Consider the following 19288-nt stretch of genomic DNA (forward strand, 5'->3'; position numbering starts at 1 on the left):
ACTCCACAGGGTGGCAGTTTTACTTCTGCTCAGAGGGAGACTATATTCTCTGCTAAAACTTATTAATGGAAGAGCAGGGCCTTTGGAATGGTTGTGCAGAGTCAGCAAGGAAAAATATACAGCTCGATTGAGATCTTGCGATCACACACACACACACCCCTCACACACATACAGACACGCATTTGTCTTTCTAACCTTATGAGGACTTTCTGTTGTCAATTTTCAATGAGGCAAAATTTAGCTCTTTAATACATGATATATCATGATATTTTCACTCAAAATTCATTGAACAATTTGCATGTGAATATGCACATTAATATATTCTCACGTTTCTGTAACACGTCAAGGTTCCTTCATTTTCCAAGCAGATGTCTGTAAAACAAAAAGTCCTCATCAGGGTTCTGAAAAACTGTCACATTTGTACTGCAGTAGTTTAAATTCAGATAAAAAACTTTTTCTTAAAACTTTAATCATATTAGGGGGCCAAGAGCACAGTGTTTTCTCCCAAAAATGAAAAAGAAGCCAGCAGTGTTAACAGATGGTTAAATCATTAGTCATGGCAACGGTTCTGTACTTCAGTAAATTTTGCAAACAGGAAATCAGACAGTGAAAAATAACTAGTTTTAAAAACATGCTCTATGGATAATGTCAAACATGTAGACATAATCTTTTATGGAATTTGTTTAACACTCTTCTTATTATTATCACTTGAAAACCACAACGATCAAGAGTGATAACTCCCCCACCCTACCACCAAAAATTATTTGATTGAAACATTAATAAAAATACAGCCTGGATATATTTTAGCTGTTCAAGATTAAGAGCCTTGCTGCAGGAAACACTTGGATCCAACAACCTTCTGGTCAACAGCACAAATCCTGAAGCACTCCATAACTACAGTGCATTTGGAAAGTATTCACAGTATTCACCTTTTCCACATTTTGTTATGTTATAGCCTTATTCCAAAATGGATTATATTCAATATTTACTTCTAAATTCAACAAACAATACCTCATAATGACAACATGAAAGAAGGTTGTTTGAAACCTTTAAAATTGATTTAAAAAAATTAAATATAAATCAGATGTATACGCTTGTACATGTGATTTTTTTTTTTTTTCGTTCTTTTTTTTATAAATTTACAAAGATTTCAAACAAACTTCTTTCCTGTTGTCATTATAGGGTACTGTAGAATTCTGAGGAAAATAATAAAATCCATTTTGGAATAAAGCTGTAACAAAACAAAATGTGGAAAAAGTGAAGCGCTGTAAATACTTTCTAGATGCACTGTATACTTGTCTTTAATATTACAATTTAAAAAGACACTGATTATTTAAACATGTGGGTAAAATATATTTTTATCTTTGTGGGGGATCCTGTGTTCTCAAAAAATACATCCAGTCTTTCTCAGAACATGCATACACATCTGCAAACCTACTAACTAGCCCATCTGCTTACTATAAGATATTTGGGAGGAAACCCTATGGACACAGGCAGCGCATTATGAAAATCTTAGTATCAACCCGGATATTGGAGCTTTGAGGCAGCAACACTACCAGCTATAATATAATTCATGTTATAATTAGTTCAGCAGCTTTATCAGAATCCTAGTGGTTTTGTTCAGTGTGATTCACGTCTTTCATGATTCTGTGGTGGCCCCTCATTTAAAATTAATTAGAGTGGTTAAGTGATCCATTAACCCATAGTTCAATACTGACTTTAATGACACAAAGCCATCATTCAGTGACATTTATTACTATCTGTCATTATCATTTTCTCTTTCTCAGTAGTTGGACCAAAGCACAAATTTCACAAAATACTAAAGCATTAGCAATGTAACTCTTTTCTACATATGTAACAATCACCCATTTTTATTTGTATTTTATGTTCATAAAGCTAAAGTTTATACTTCAAGGTCTAATGAAATCATCATTAGACAATGTGCAATCAAGATGAGACATGTTCATTGTGTGTAAAGAGCAAATATTTAATACTTTAAAACACTTTTTTTTTTTTAAGAACTTGGTCCAGAGGGGCACAGCAGCTCTGATGTATATTCAGCAGTACAAGAAAAAGTGACATCTCTTATTGGAAAAGTGTCACATCGTATTCAATTCTACATTCAGCTGACGAAGGCTCACCAAGCAGGAGTACATCAGGTTAAGGAACACAAGCCTGACCTGAGCAATACAGAAGCAGAGGCCTCTTCTGGATTTGATGGATACCCTTTCCTGCATCCTCCCATGGTAATACCAGCTTCCCACTGGTCATCGGACTGATCGATAAGCACAAGTGGGAAGAGAACATTAAAAGAAAGTTATGTTTCAGAGCTGAGTCATGCAAAATGGTACTTTTCACACAATGCTGCAAATGATTATTCTGAATGTCTCAAAGAGTTTGTCTGCATTCAAATCGTTCTACCTTTGACATTAATAATAATGCTCAAGTTTAAATTTTCTTTTTTTGTTGTTGTTATATGCGGTTTTAAGTAGTGGTTAGTGTTTGCATTAGCCTTGCAAAAGTATTTAAGGTGTGTCAGTACTTCTGCTAAGTTTAACCCATAGAAAATAAACCATCTGAAAAAGCATTAACAGTTGTTAACAATAGAATTATAGTGCCTGTTTGGAAACACCTACAGTAGTCTTTTATTGTATTTGAGACAGATGCAAGTTCTTTTTTGTTTATTTGCAACAAACTAAGTAAAAGGCAAAAACACACAAGAATTGGACTGTGAATGACTGAAAAACAAGTTCTGTGGACCGATAAGTCCAATGTTGGCATTTGTAGCTCTGAAAGAAAAACTTATTTAAGATGGTAAACAAGAGAGAAGATGCTACCAGAAATCCTCATACCCACAGTCAAACGTGGAGATGGAAGCTTAATAGTATGGGGTTGTTTTGGAGCAGAGAAGGTTTGAAACATATTATAGTTGTGAGGAATACTGAACCAACATAGCTACCATTCCATAATTCAATGCCATACAATTCCGTCTGGACTGCGACTAAATGGAAGCAATTTCACCATACAACAAGACAATGTCCCGAAGCAGTTATCTATCACAAAATAGCCTGCCCAGTCACCGGACCTAAACCCTATTGCTCTGGGATAAGCTGGATCGTAAGGTCAGAAAAAAAGATCAAACTAGTGAAGAAGACCCTTGCAAGTTTTACAAAAGGCATGTCAAAGTATTTCAGCTGAAACTCTCTGGGTGTCAAGAGTGTGTAAAGTTGTTACAAAGGAGGATTTTCCAATGAAAGTAAAGATTCATCTATACATTTACAGTATCCCACAAAAGTGAGTACACTCCTCACATTTCAGCAAACATTTTAGTTTATCTTCTAAAAGGACAATACTATAGAAATGCAACTTGGATATGTTTTAGAGTAGTAATTGTGCAGCTTGTATAGCAGTACATATTTACTGTCCTCTAAAAAATAACTCAACATACAGCCTTTTTTATTTTATTTTTTAATAGCTGGCAACAAATGTGAGTACACTTTAAGTGATAATAGTTGTATGCCATTTAACCATGCAAAGCCACATGACCTATTTATCATGTTCATGTTTTAGACTGCCTGACCATACAAATGTGTGCATCACGTTTTAGAGCAGTTAAAATTTGGTGCTTTTAGTACAATTCTCTCATACTGCCTACTGGATGTTCAACATGGCAACTCATGGAAAAGACTCTCTGAGGATTTGAGAATTATAATTGTTGCTCTCCACAAGATGCCTCGGCAATAAGAAGATTGGTAACACCCTGAAACTGAGTTACAGTACAGTGGCCAGGGTCATACAGAGGTTTTCCAAGATGGGTACCACTCGGAAGAGGCCTCGCAAGGGTCCATCAAAGAAGTTGAGTCCTCATGCTGTGGGTTAGGTGTGACGATGTCCTGGTGAGGAGTACCGAGAAAATTGTGTCTTTTGCCTACAGTCAAGCATGATGGTGCAGCATCATGGTCTGTGTCTAACATCCAGCAGCTTTGTGATGTCATTATGGAGAAGTGGATGAGGATCCCAGCAACAACCTGTGCAGCTCTGGTGAATTCCATGCCCAGATGGATTTTGGCCGTGCTCTCACAAAATATTGACAAATTGGTCACAGTTTTGAAATGGTTACTTAGGGTGTACTCACTTATATTGCCAGCTATTTAGACAGTAATGGCTGTATGCTGAGTTATTTTTAGAGATGGACAGTAAATCTGTACTACTACACACGCTGCACATTGACTATAAAATATAAGTATAATATATATAAGTTTCATTTCTATAATGTTGTCCATTAGAAAGAGACACTAAAATGGTTGCTGAAATGTGTACTCACTTTTGTGAGATACTGTATATCTTTGATGGAAAGTGTAACTTTATCAGTAATGTACATTTAAATACATTTTCTAATTGCAAAAAAAATAATAATAATAAAAATTTAAACATACAAACCCCTCTTTGCTAAATTAGCCAAGCGGCCACTTACTCCTACTCCTCTGTCCACCCACACACTCCCACTGAGACCATGTCCATCTAGGATTTATCCTTCAATACGCTGCACTGATCATAATAAACCTGCGATACAATTCGATTTCTTCTCTCCTTCTTCTTCTTCTTCTTCTTTCGGCTTCTCCCATTAGGGGTCGCCACAGCGGATCATCCGTCTCCATACCACCCTGTCCTCTACATCTGCCTCTTTCACACCAACTACCTGCATGTCTTCCCTCACCACATCCATGAACCTCCTCCTTGGCCTTCCTCTTTTCCTCCTACCTGGTGGCTCCATCCTCAGCATTTTTCTACCAATATAATTCATGTCCCTCCTTTGCACATGTCCAAACCATCTCAATCTCGCCTCCCTCACCTTGTCACCAAAACATCCTACATGCGCTGTCCCTCTAATAAACTCATTCCTAATCTTGTCCATTCTCGTCACGCCCAACGAAAACCTTAACATCTTCAGCTCTGCTACCTCCAGCTCCATCTCCTGTCTTTTACTCAATGCCACAGTCTCTAATCCATACAACATCGCAGGTCTCACCACAGTCCTATAAACTTTCCCTTTCATTCTTGCAGATACCCTACTATCACAAATCACTCCTGTCACTCTTCTCCACTCACTCCACCCTGCCTGCACTCTTTTCTTTACTTCTCTAACACACTCTCCATTACTTTGCACTGTTGACCCCAGGTACCTGAACTCCTCCACCTTTTCCACCTCTTCTCCCTGCAACCGCATCACTCCACTGCCCCCCTCTCATTCACACATGTACTCTGTCTTACTCCTACTGACTCTCATTCCCCTTCTCTCCAATGCATATCTCCACCTCTCCAGACTCTTCTCAACCTGCTCCCTACTCTCACCACAAATCACAATATCATCCTCAAACATCATAGACAAGGGAGACTCCTGCCTCGTCCGTCAACCTGTCCATCACCACTGCAAACAGGAAAGGGCTCAGGGCCGATCCTTGATGCAGTCTAACCTTCACCCTGAACCAGTCTGTCGTACCTACTGCACACTTCACTGCCGTCACACTGTCCTCATACATGTCCTGCACCACCCTCACATACTTCTCTGACACACCTGACTTCCTCATACAATACCACAACTCCTCTCTTGGCATTCTGTCGTACACTTTCTCTAAATCCACAAATACACAATGCAATTCCTTCTGTCCTTCTCTATACTTCTCCATCAACATCCTCAAAGCAAATAAGGCATCTGTGGTGCTCTTCCTCGGCATGAAACCATACTGTTGCTCACAGATGGTCACCTCTTTTCTCAGCCTGGCTTCACTACTCTTTCCCATAACTTCATGGTGTGACTGATCAACTTAATTCCCCTGTAGTTACTGCAAGACTGCACATCTCCTTTATGCTTAAAGATCGGTACCAGCACACTTCTTCTCCATTCCTCAGGCATCTTCTCACCTTCCAAAATCCTGTTAAACAATCTGGTCAAAAACTCCACTGCCATCTCTCCTAAACATCTCACGCTTCTACCGGTATGTCATCTGGTCCAACCGACTTTCCACTCTTCATCCTCTTAATCGCTGCTCTCACTTCCTCCTTACTAATCCTATCTACATCCTGCTTCACCAACTCCACATCGTCCAACCTTCTCTCTCTCTGATTTTCCTCATTCATCAGCTGCTCAAAATACTCCCTCCACCTTCTCAACACACTCTCCTCACTAGTCAACACATTTCCTCTCCATCCTTTACTGCTCTAACTTGCAGTACATCCTTCCCAGCTCGGTCCCTCTGCCTGGCCAATCGGTATAAATCCTTTTCTCCTTCCTTAGTGTCCAACCTCTCATACAGCTCCTCATATGCCATTTCCTTGGCTTTCGCCACATCCCTCTTTACCTGCTGCCGCATCTCCTTGTACTCCTGCCTACTTTTCTCATCACTCTGTCTATCCCACTTCTGTTTTGCCAACCTCTTTCTCCTTATGCTCTCCTGCACTTCCTCATTCCACCACCATGTCTCCTTGTCTTGCTTTCTATTTCCAGATGTCACACCAAGTACTTTTCTAGCTGCCTCCTCATCACTCCTGCAGTAGTTGCCCAATCATCCAACACCTCTTCAACACCACCGAGCCTCTGTCTGACCTCTTCCTTGAACCTCACACTACACTTTTCCTCCTTAAGTTTCCACCATCTTATTCTTCTTTCAGTCCTCACTCTCCTCCTCTTCTTCTTCGCCTCCAAAACCATCCTACAGACCACCATCCGATGCTGTCTAGCTACACTGTCCCCTGCCAACACCTTACAGTCTCCAATCTCCTTCAGGTTGCATCTCCTGCATAGCACATAGTCCACCTGTGTGCACCTTCCTCCACTCTTATACATCACCCTATGATCCTCCTTCTTCTTAAAATAAGTGTTCACCACTGCCATTTCCATCCTTTTAGCAAAATCTACCACCATTTGCCCTTCCACATTCCTCTCCTTAAAACCATACCTACCCATCACCTCCTCATCACCTCTGTTCCCTTCACCTACATGCCCATTAAAGTCTGCCCCAATCACCAATCGTTCTTTCCTAGGTACACCATCTACCACTTCATCTAATTCACTCCAGAACTTTTCCTTCTTCTCCATCTCACAGCCAACTTGTGCAGCATAGGCACTGATGACATTTATCATCATCCCTTCAACTTCCACCTTCACGATCGTCACCCTATCAGAAACTCTCTTCACCTCCACTACACTCTTACTGTACTCTTCCTTCAGAATCACCCCTACACCATTTCTCTTTCTATCCACACCATGATAAAACAGTTTAAATCCACCTCCAATGTTCCTGGCCTTACTCCCTTTCCACTTGGTCTCCTGAACACACAGCATATCTACCTTTCTCCTCTCCATCATATCAGCTACCTCTCTCCCTTTACCCGTCATAGTACCAACATTTAACGTACCAACCCGAACCTCCACTCTCCTACACTGCTCCTTTCCCTGCCGTCTCTGTAGATGTATTCCTCCTCTCCTCCTCCTCCTCCTTTGGCCAACAGTAGCCCAATTTCCACTGGTACCCTGTCGGCTAACGATACCTGTGGCGGTCGTTGTTAACCCAGGCCTCGACCGATCCGGTATGAAATTTTCATTTCTGATCCACATATTTGATTTGGGACATGTTTTTACGCTGGATGCCCTTCCTAACGCAACCCTCCCCATTTACCCGGGCTTGGGACCGGCACTAAGACTGCACTGGCTTGTGCATCCATAATGGCTGGGATTTCTTCTCTCCTAACTACTAATTTATAATATAATGTTATTGGTGTTATATATATAATTATATATATAATTTTGTTATTACACATAGTGGAGTGTGTAGCAAACTGTTTATGCAATGCAGATACCAAAGAAATGGATACCGAATTTCTTGAAATATTTCAAGTAATTTTCACTGCAGCTTCACTGCTGAATTGAACTACTGTTTTTGTAAATTAATCAGCATTGTCTGGCCGAAAAACACTGAGAACAAATTAGACATTAGACATAGACATTAATAAATGCTACTGGAAAAAAATACACTATCGTGATGTTTGGATCGTCAGCTATTTTTGTCATGTAGGCAACGTTTTATTCATTATTTTGAGGCAATGCAGAAGAACAAATTCTTGCTGCTGTGTGGTTTCTTTTTCCAGCTGCAGACTTTAGCTTACACACCCTAATCACCTCCACACCAAAAAAAAAAAAAGAAAAAAAAAGTGAAATAGAAAAGTTATGACTTGCAAACTTTGCTATTGGGTAAAAATGACAAGTGCAATTATCCCCAGACCTGTAGTCTAATTACTTTATAAGCACAGTTTTAAACAAAATTATCTAAAGGTTAACCATATTTTAGGGTCTATCTGCTTACAGAATTTGCAGTACTACATTTTGTGTGGTTATTCCTCTCTTGGTGAGAATAAGAAGAAGCTTGATGAGCATCAATAAACAGGAACTGGCTGTGATTTGAGTGCTTTACAAGTCCATCAATTACTGATAACCAATTTTCCAAATGTCTTTATTCGTAGTAAAAGTCAGGTATTACCAGCAAATAATTTAACAGCTTTATTAGAGATTGAGCTTTTTTTTTTTTTAGCTTTAACACAGCCCTACTACTGGTTAATTAAAAATCCAGTCATGAACTGGCTATCAAGATGGTGACTCAGGAAAAAGAGTAAACATCATCAACAAAAAATCTTGCAAGCATAATTTTTGGGGGCCAAGCACCCAGACTCAGTAAGCCACACATTTACAGATGTGCTACCGTTGCCTAAACAATCACAGGTTATAATTGTTAAGTTTATAAGGCAAAGGAAAAGGGATTCAAAAGTGATTTCACTTATGAGGTGATGTTTTGACCACAGAAAGTTGTAGAATTCTATGAGGAAAGGTCTAGAGCAGGACCAAAGGGCCAATCCACAACCAATCCACACCAGATTCCACCTGTTTAAAGCTTTATTTTCATTGGACTATCAAGTGTGGCCTTTTGTTTGGTTGGAATGAAAATTCGCTGACCCTTTGTGGAAAAAAATATTGTTTCTTCTCCTCTGAATTTTGCCCAAACTTTGGCTAACATCATCTTGTCACCCCTGGGTCTGAAGGAACAAATGGGTGGGGTGACAATATGATGTTAGCCAAAGTTTGTGCAAAATTCAGAGGAGAAGAAACAATATTCTTTTCCACAAAGGGTCGGCAAGTTTTCATTCAGAAGAGGAGAAACAATAAAAAGCAGTTAGGCGTAAGCAGTTTAGCATGTTACTGTAACTTTTGCTGGAGCTGACAAGAAATTTGTTGCATAACTTTGGGTCATGGTCCCTACTTCCTGTTTGGTGCTTTAGCAGCCAAACTCTTTAGCCAATTACGAGAAAACCACTTGGTGTATTCAAGAAGCATTTCACATCTTTTTCATGTTTATTCTGAAAATAAATGGTGCTGAAAAAAATCACATTGGACTTTTCTTCACCCAGAAAATGTATAAATGGCTGGTGTTAATAATAATAATAATCATAATCATAGTAATAAAGCTTCTGAGAGATCAAGCGCTACATAGTCAAATAATTCCAGTGTCCTCTTTCAAGTCCTGTCTTCAAAATAGATTTTAGAAGCAATAAATTATTTCTTCAATGAATGGCTTGACAAAAAATGTTTTTATTTTGGACAAAGTTTAAGGACAAATTTATTATTTTATTGACTGAAATGTTTGTAGTACTTGTAAATGCTGAGATTATTCATTAATATGGAAGTTTTGTGGTTAATATAACTTTTTTTTATATGCATTTTAAGCATTGTTCATTGTGTGTAAAATAAATAATATTAATAATAATAACAATGCACTGTTTCAAAAACAGACCAAATACCGCAGCCATGAGTTAATATGAGGTTTAAGATCAGTGTGTCATGTTTACCATGGGCACTTTCCCTTTAGGCACCCTCACTCACTATTTTGAATTTCTCTTTTGTTATCGGTCAAAAGTTTTTGTTTGTGTATTTTTATCTGTGTTGTGTTCCCCTAATTAGTTACCCTATTTATGTTTTGTGTTTACCCTCTATAGGATTATTTAGGGCTTTGCTCTCCCTCCTCTTTTAGCTGATGTTGCTCCACCTCCCTGATTGACTGAGGACATCACTCAGCTGAAGACATCAAATCACCTCCCAGTTCAACTGAGGATTTTTTTCCTCCACCTACTTGCTTGGCTAATTATTTTTAGCATGATATTGTGTATTTATTATGAATTTTCATAAATATTACCACATCTGTTTTATTGTACATTTGTACCGTCAAAACTGTTTGCATATCAAAGTTCGATCAAATGTATTTTATGTAGTTTCATCTGAAGATGATCTGTGCCAAAAGTGGTGAGGACTGGACAAAACTTACGTTGTGAAAGATTTTAAGCTTACAAGCTTAAATTTTCAAGAAAATAGTATTTGCTCCAAAAAACAAAGAAAGGCATGAAATACTTCAACTGAAACAATCGGGGAAAATTATTCATAATTTAAAACCCAACACTTTACACATACTGGATATTTTTTCTTTTTAATGTTGCTAATAACTATTGCAACAAATAATACTCTATCAAATGGGATGTCTGCCAAGGTTGGTGCGAAAAGGAAACAGATATTATTAAGATATAGCTGTAAAATTTGTTTCATCTTTTGTGAAGGAGTTTAAAGTGCCAATGCTTTGCAATGGTTAATATGATATCCACCATGAGAAAGTGTTCAGGGCAAAAGACTTCAAGCCAGGAGAAGAAATAATGAATAACAGTTATAAATAATAATGAATAAAGTTGTAATATGACCTAATTTGTTTTGTGGAAAACTATGTACTATAACTTGTTAATTAACTATAACAATTTTTTATATTAAAAAATTATATTTTTACACATTAATGGTCTCTGAGTCTGAACCCAGCCATTATGGTTGCACAAGCCAGTGCCGGTCAAGCCCAGATAAATGGGGAGGGTTGCGTTAGGAAGGGCATCCAGCATAAAATGTGTGACAAATCAAATATGCGGATCACAAACCAAAATTCCATACTACCAACAACCGCCATAGGTATCGTTAGTCAACAGGGTACCGGTGGAAATTGGACTACTGCCAAAGGAGGAGAAGGAGGAGAGGAAGACCTCTACAGAGACAGCAGGGAAAGGAGATATGATGTATGTTCAGGAGACCAAGTGGAAAGGGAGTATGGCCAGGAACATTGGAGGTGGGTTTAAACTGTTCTTTCATGGTGTGGATGGAAAGAGAAATGGTGTAGGGGTGATTCTGAAGGAAGAGTACAGAAAGAGTGTAGTGGAGGTGAAGAGAGTTTTCAATAGGGCGATGAACATGAAGCTGGAAGTTGAAGGGGTGATAATAAATGTCGTACATTTTGAGTCTAAAAATTTTGATGGAGGAGAAATAAAGATTTAATGAAGCTACACTAAAATATTGATAAAAAGGCTTTTTAAGAGCCATTAACAACATAGCTTCAATGAGAAATTCTACACATTTGCGGTTAGAAGCTATTTGCACAATAAGCACCTGTTTATAAAGAATAATTAAGTACATTTTTGTTTTCTGTTTCTCTTTCTTTAGTCTGAGCATTCTTTGGTCAGATCAGCCCTGCGGTTGCAAGACTCAAAAAACAAAGAAATCCAACACTCCATAAAGTTTAGAGTTTGCATATAAATCTCAAAACTCCCTCTGGTGAGGTCACCACATCCCACTTTTCACACGCTGAAAATAACATATGGACATTTCCTGCAGTAAATGAGGACAAAGTAGGCAGCATGATGCCACATTTCTTTCATTTTTTTGAAAATCCTAAAGGTCATGTATCCAGTGCATTTATACAGAAAGAGATGTGCTATTCTGGTCAGCACAAATCACTGAGCTTTTGCAAAAGCTGAATATGAATTTATTTTTTAGCTCCAGGATTTACAGCTACTCATTCATATACATTATGCAGAATAGCCAGAGGCATTTCAATCATGTCTCCCTTTTAACTGCAGCATATGTGGCAGATTATAAAAGTTCCCTCATTATTATGATTCCATATTGAGAAATAGATGCAATATCCCAATTATTAAGAATGCATTTTTTTATTCTAAACATTTGGTTAAATATTGGAGTTATTGATCGGATGGTTGGAGGTTCAAGCCCCGGTATCGCCCGATACCTTGGGTCTTTGAGCAAGGCCCTTAGTCCGCTGTGCTTTAGGGGTGCCGTATATGTAATGTATGTGTGTTTTTGTAGGGCTGCCACAACTAATCAAGAAAATCAATAATAATTAATGATGAAATTTGTTGTCAACAAATGCCTTTATCGATTATTTAGGCTGCTCAGGCTAGCATGACTGTAAGATAACACAGCTGCTTGTGGAATGGCAGAGTACTGGGTGAACCTGCATGGGAGCATTTTTATATTAAGCACAGCAAAGTACTGTAACGTACAAGTTATGCAAAGCAGAACTTGTGTGGCATGGAAGTACCACAGTGATGCACAAGCACATGAAAAGAAAAGACACTGGTGTCACGGATGAAGGCAAAACATCTGCCAAAACTGTATAATCCTCATCATGTAAAAATTGTATAAATTAATGAAGCACTATTGTGTTAACTTCGGGACAGTCGCACTATATCTGTTCTGTCTTGACTCGCAAGCTTTTCAGTGAATGCTTATGCATTTCTACAACAATGCATATATATATATATATATATATATATATATATATATATATATATATATATATATATATATATATATATATATATATGAGTGTTCTTGTTATTTTTGTTATTTGATATGTTTAGCTGAGACTTATTCAGTGGGAGAAAAAAGAGGAATTAATTAAAGACAAATTCTTAATAGCAGAAAAGAAATTGACTGGTGGACAGGAACAAAAAAAAAATCATTATTTTATTAGTATACTTACATATTTGTACTTTATCAGAGAATTTACATTTTGGTAAACATTTACTTCAGTACATTTTAATGTGTAATAACTTACTTCTACTTTATTGTATTATAGACAAACATGATGTTCCTTTGAAATTGATACCGAAACTGCATTAAAATTACCTGTCAGAAGACCACAAGCATAACCTCATGGTTCTGCTGAGAGTTTGTGTGGAGGAAGTGTATTTTGACTGTGTCTTTGACAATTGAAAACTGCTTTTAAAAAAATTCGATGTGCAGGAGAATTTGAACTTTGAATCACATCAATTATTTATAGTTTACATAGATCAGTACTTTTATTTTTGAACTCCATTCAAAACCAAGTAACCAAGTAAATGGAATATGTTATGTTTTTTTAGAGTGATATTTAAGCAGGGGATTTGTACTGTGCAATTATAGGAATGGTGAACTGCATCCACTGCTGCTTGTTAACAACATTAAATGTAACTATGAATGCATGAAAAGTATGACGTCATTCTGTGTTTATTAAGAAATATTCACCGTGTTATCAAATTACGTATAAAAGACTTTGCTGAAAAGTGATCATCTAAAAGTTATTCTGCTTTACAGCAGGCTGCATTGTAACACAAAAATAAAGCATAAATTGGTCATGGTACACAAAACAATAAAATTTTTTCTTGATTGGATCTACGGTATCACTCGTGTGTAATAACGCTTGATTATAAAGTTATGATAATAATATATTTGTTTGTAGCAAACAAACCTTATTCAGGCCATTAACTTCGATTCAAGGTGGCTCTGAATATCCACAAAAGATCATTTGACTCTACATTAACTGTTCTAATGAGCTGTATGTTATGATAATTGAAAACAGTTTGATATTCGAGTGGTAATGCTGACTGGCACTGACACTATTTTTAACAAAATGATATCAATGACCTCCATTTAATAAAAAGAGAAGAGATAACCTGGTGGTTAATTTTACTGAAAAAAGTGTATAGAAAGTCTGCAGTAGTTAGAAGTTTGTAAGAGTAGAGCAGGATAGCAGAGAATTTTAAATGTTAAAATATAGAAAATTCCAGACAATTTGGAAAATTGAGATGTAAAAGAAGAAGACAAAATGAAGTCAAGTCAAGATCATTTCTATAGCGCTTTTCACAACAAACATTGTCTTAAAGCAGATTTACAGAATTTAACAGTTAATGTAAACGATGTGTATTCATCCTTAATGAGCAGATGAGACTGTGGCAAAGAAAAACTACCATCCTCATTTGGGTGATATCAAGATTATGTGATTATAGTCTTTAAACAATACAAAACACTGAAGAGTGAGAACTAACATGAGCACTGGAATGTAAGATTATGAGTAATGTCCTTTCTACAGTCTTTTACAGTCATTTGAGATTATGGAACCAGGAGGTACTGAGCAACGCGTAAAATAGCTCAACATTTGTGATCAACACCAGCTTCTTCATGCCAAAGCCTTTAAACACTCAAAGAGGTCCAGTGAAGTGGGATCCAAAATCTTAATGAATGGAAGCAATTTTTCTAGATTTCATATAATTCAATAATTGCATAAATATAAGTTAAAGACTAGACTGTATGTGTTAATTATTTTCATGACCTCTCATGCATGTTTTTTTTTTTACACTGACCATCCATAACATTAAAAGGGTCCCCTGTTGGTCTAGTGGTTAGGATGCGGCGCTCTCACCGCTGCGGCCCGGGTTCGATCCCCGGTCAGGGAACCAACCCCAGCCACTCTCAGTGTCGGTCCCAAGCACAGATAAACAGGGAGGGTTGCTTTAGGAAGGGCATCTAGCGTAAAAACGTGCCAAATTAAGGCGACCCCTAATGGGAGAAGCCGAAATAAAGTTTTATCCATAACATTAAAACTACAGACAAGTGATGTGGACTACATCTTGTTACAATGGATTAGGACATTTAAGGCAGCAAGTACTCAAAGCACATGTGTAGGAAGAATTGGCAACCACCCTAAGTACACTCCTTCAAGGCAAATTTTCTAATGATAAGGACCTCTATTAACAGGATAATGGGCCCAGTCACACTGCAAAAAAAAATCAAGAATGGTTTGAGAAGCATGGTCACGGATATAGACCAGGTGTCAGAAACCAGGAGTAAACCACAATGTCTTTATTTAAACTCAACATAAAAACACAAACGTATCTTGAGCGCTTCATCCGAAGTGTAGCCAGGAAGTACGGGGAACATAAGTGGTAGGAAGTCCGGGTAAACTATTGTAGCAATATGAATATAATAATAGAATTATACACATAGTTAAAGGTATATGTGTAGTAGGTCCTGAAAGTAGGCTTGCTTAATTATTTTAATATTTAAAATAATTATTAGACAGTTCTCATGTTTTTATACCTACAGTATCTGTTTTTCAAGTCAAAAGAATATCACAGTCTATTTAATATACAGGTTACTATTGGTTTAATCTTTTGAAGTAACCCTATACAAGGCAATCAAGTGTTGACATCATTTAGCATATGACTTAGCACCTCATTCTGAGCAGTGTTAGATGTGTCTTTGTCCCATTGTGCAATTAGGCAGGTCAGTTTATTGTCTAGAGCAAGACACATACAGAAATAAATCATATAAATAGCAAGGGTTGCCAAGTTCAGCAAAACTTCAGCCTACATCTGAAAACCAAACAAAATATTTTAAACAATAACTCAGTGGAAAAGCGAGACATATTTTTCTGCTTTCACTATCATACACATGCATTTATGTTGTACAGATGCTATCGCCTCAGTAATCCTTCTTTCAGCTTTCTTTCAATCTCTGCAATATATCATTAAAGAGATATAGTCCTGTATATCAGATTTATAAATTCCCATAGACTGCACTGACATACACACACACACACACACACACACACACACACACACACACACACACACACACACACACACACACACACTTCTACTCCACTGAACTGCAACTGTCTTTGCAATTTTTAGACACCTTTTTTTACATTGCTGCTAAAATATTTTCCACAAAATACTGAACTCTTGTTGCTTTCAGGAGTGTCGTACTGTCACATTTCACAGCATTTTACTGTCACATTGTTATATCATTTTGCAATCTGCCACATACTGCACTTTATCCACAGAACTATGTTGTAGTCAGTGCTGCACTGTCCTTTACTGTGTCTATTGTTCTGTTTTTATTTTATTGTAAACCTTTGGACAAGTTTGCATATATGCACGTCACATAGTCCTGTGTAGTTCTGTGTTCTTTTGTGTGGCACCATGCCTCTGGAGGAACACTGTAATGTACTCGTTGTACATATAATGCTGTATATGGTTTAAATTGAATAAATAACATATATATATATATATATATATATATATATATATATATATATATATATATATAGAGAGAGAGAGAGAGAGAGAGAGAGAGAGAGAGAGAGAGGTTATTTTAACTATATACAGCAGTATATGTACAACAGATACATTACATATGTTATTTGCAATTGAAGATATTGGCAGCTACAGAGTATTCTTTTAAGTAAGGCATTTTCGTAATGACGTTTTCCAATTTGCTACTTTTCCCCTAGAGTATGGGACAGTGGGATTCTGGGCATCTTCTATATCATGTTGCAAGTCTTATTGTTGACCAGTAGGTGCAGTAATAATATTTTATTTAATATATATTTTATTGTATTTAAAATATGTGGACTGGTTTGTTCAAGCCTGACATCGACACTCATATGATGTTATTTTATAAACTTACGCAACAAGTTGGTAGCAAAATATCTTTGCGTAGGTCCAGAACAATTCCACTGTCACAATAAAACTGAACCCCACAACACTAAAGCACTTTTGGGATAAATTGGAACATAACTTGCACCCCAAGCTTCCTCAAACACCATTGATGCCTGGCCTCACTAATCGTCAGTGGAGTGCCATATTGATGCCGCTTGACATCACATGGGTATGAAACTCCAGTGACATGGGCGTGTGACATGTCTAAACACTCAGCATGGCAAGGGGAATCAGACGCCGGATAATGTGGTGATGTCAAATGGTGTCACAGGCCCCTTTTCCCTCGCAAAACAATGGCAATAGCAGGTATGTGAACAGGGTACACCTGGTGCTGAGTATTGTGCCCGGTGGAGAGCTTTGCACTGTCAAGCACCACTCACATTTTCAGTATTACTAGTATTATTCGATTTTCTTCTTTACAATATTTCGACATTTACCTATTTCCACTTGTGTCCACACTCCAAAATCTAGCATAAAATTCTCCCAGAAGTCTGGAGGTTATTATTAAAGTAAAGGTAGGACTTAATCTAAAATGGGATAACCACAGACTGTTGGCCATATAGTGTCTATAAGATGAGCCACCACTAGTTATAGAAAATGATAATATTTTGTTTACAATCATTTTTGTTTGTTTTTACATTACAAGACAGTACTACTGCTTTGGGAATAACCTGGCTACATTGGTAGTATGATGGGATAAAAATGGATACAACATGTTCAAAGAGATGTCTTCTGCAGTACATCTTGTTCTTGGTGTTCCTGCTAATAAAGTCCAGAGACAAAGTGTGGAACAAGAAACACTGAGGCTATGGCTGCGACAAGGCTTTTGCAACACGAGGGAAAACTCAAAGGGAAACCTAAATGAGTCTCATTGCCTTTGTGCTAAAAATAAAGCCTCTCTCTTGTCAAAGGTCTTACTGTACAAGTGAAGCGAACCCTGAAAACATTGGGTGACTTGTTGCATTCCCAGCAACTTCAAAGACCTGAATGTCCTGGGATCCAATTTATGCTTTTTCTTTTTATAGCCACTACGGTGTACATTTTTATCTGATAAACCCATCTGGATTCCTGCTTTCAGCCTGACTGCAGTGGGTAATGTGTGTATGTTTACCTCTAGGTGTAATTTTTTTTCATTTCAATCAGAATAGCTCCTTGAGTTATGATATTTATACAGTAATTACGATACTGTCCAGTTTGTACATCCTGTTACATCAACACATACTGTTTGTTCCTACTATTCTTTTCAGTATTCCTTATTCATACACATCATAATTCATGCTTGGTATTATGCCCAGGTCAAGCAAAGTGACACTAAAATAATAAAACTGAATGAATCTAGTCTAGTCTCAATAAGTCTAATGAATCTGATTCGAATAATCGCATAATATAAGCTCAAAGAGTGTGCCTGAGTTGACACGTTACATATGTCTTCGTTGTCCTATCTTCAGTACATTGCAGTACAAGCAGACGATGAACGTAATTTAAGTGGGTCTGATGTTAATGACCTTGCAGGACTGAGAAGAAGACTTGCTAATTGAGTGGTGGCTAAGCAGAGTCGAAGCCCAACGGCAGGAAAAAAAATAATTATGAAGCCGTGTTAAGGTCATTGCTACTCATTTAATACACTAGAGCAGAGCTGTATCCCAAATTTGCCTCCACTAGGGAGAAGGAACTGGAGACTTCAGCAAGCTTTTTACTAATTCGCCACTTTAGGGCTCAAGGCTGCAATGAATCATGAGCCAAACATAACATTAGTATTCATGTTTTTTAACAGTTAGAAGGTGGCAACAAGCAGCTACATTTGTGTAACCACAAATGCTGCAAGGTCATATTAAGCACACAGTGAGCAAGGCAGAACACATTTTTCCCTGTCCATGACTTATTATGATATCATTAAATGTTTGAATTATTTTTTTTAACTCAAAACCATTTACTTAGGATCAATATTTATTTGCTGAATGTTTAGCATTTCAAAGGATTTTGGGGGGTTTGTGGTCATGAGGTAACATTATTGAACAATGTCAAATATTGAGGAATACATTCATGGAAAAAAAAGGTGGGTGGGGTATTTTTGGTATTTTTGAAACATCACTCTGCATCACCGACCAGCATGTGCAACAAGATGCAATGCACACAACATGAAATGTTATACAAACACAGTATTTATCCTGCACTAATCATTCCACTTACCTTCTCCTTACCTTTTTGTTGAGGCAAGAGGAAAATGGCCAGATTGGTTTAAGCTACCAGGAACGATCAAATAACACACATATTTTTAGGCAATCATTCAGCTACAACAGCCCACATCAGATTTCACTGCTGTATGCAGTATAAACTATATAATAATAAAAAAAAAAAACCTTGTTACAAAATCATCAAATCCATAGACTGGTGTCCAGCTTAGATAAGTTATGCAGTTCCATGAAGCACTGCAAAATGTCAGCAGATGCCATTTTGATAAAAGTAAACTACATATAAGCTAACGCTGGAAGAAACGGATGTAAATTATTTTATTTATTTATTTATTTATTGTATTTTTTAACAGTGTTTGCTCAAAAGGCACCTGGTGTGCATCAGAATCCTGTGAAACAAAAAA

The sequence above is a fragment of the Silurus meridionalis genome, chromosome 24 (assembly GCF_014805685.1).
Source record: "Silurus meridionalis isolate SWU-2019-XX chromosome 24, ASM1480568v1, whole genome shotgun sequence".
NCBI lineage: Eukaryota > Metazoa > Chordata > Actinopteri > Siluriformes > Siluridae > Silurus > Silurus meridionalis.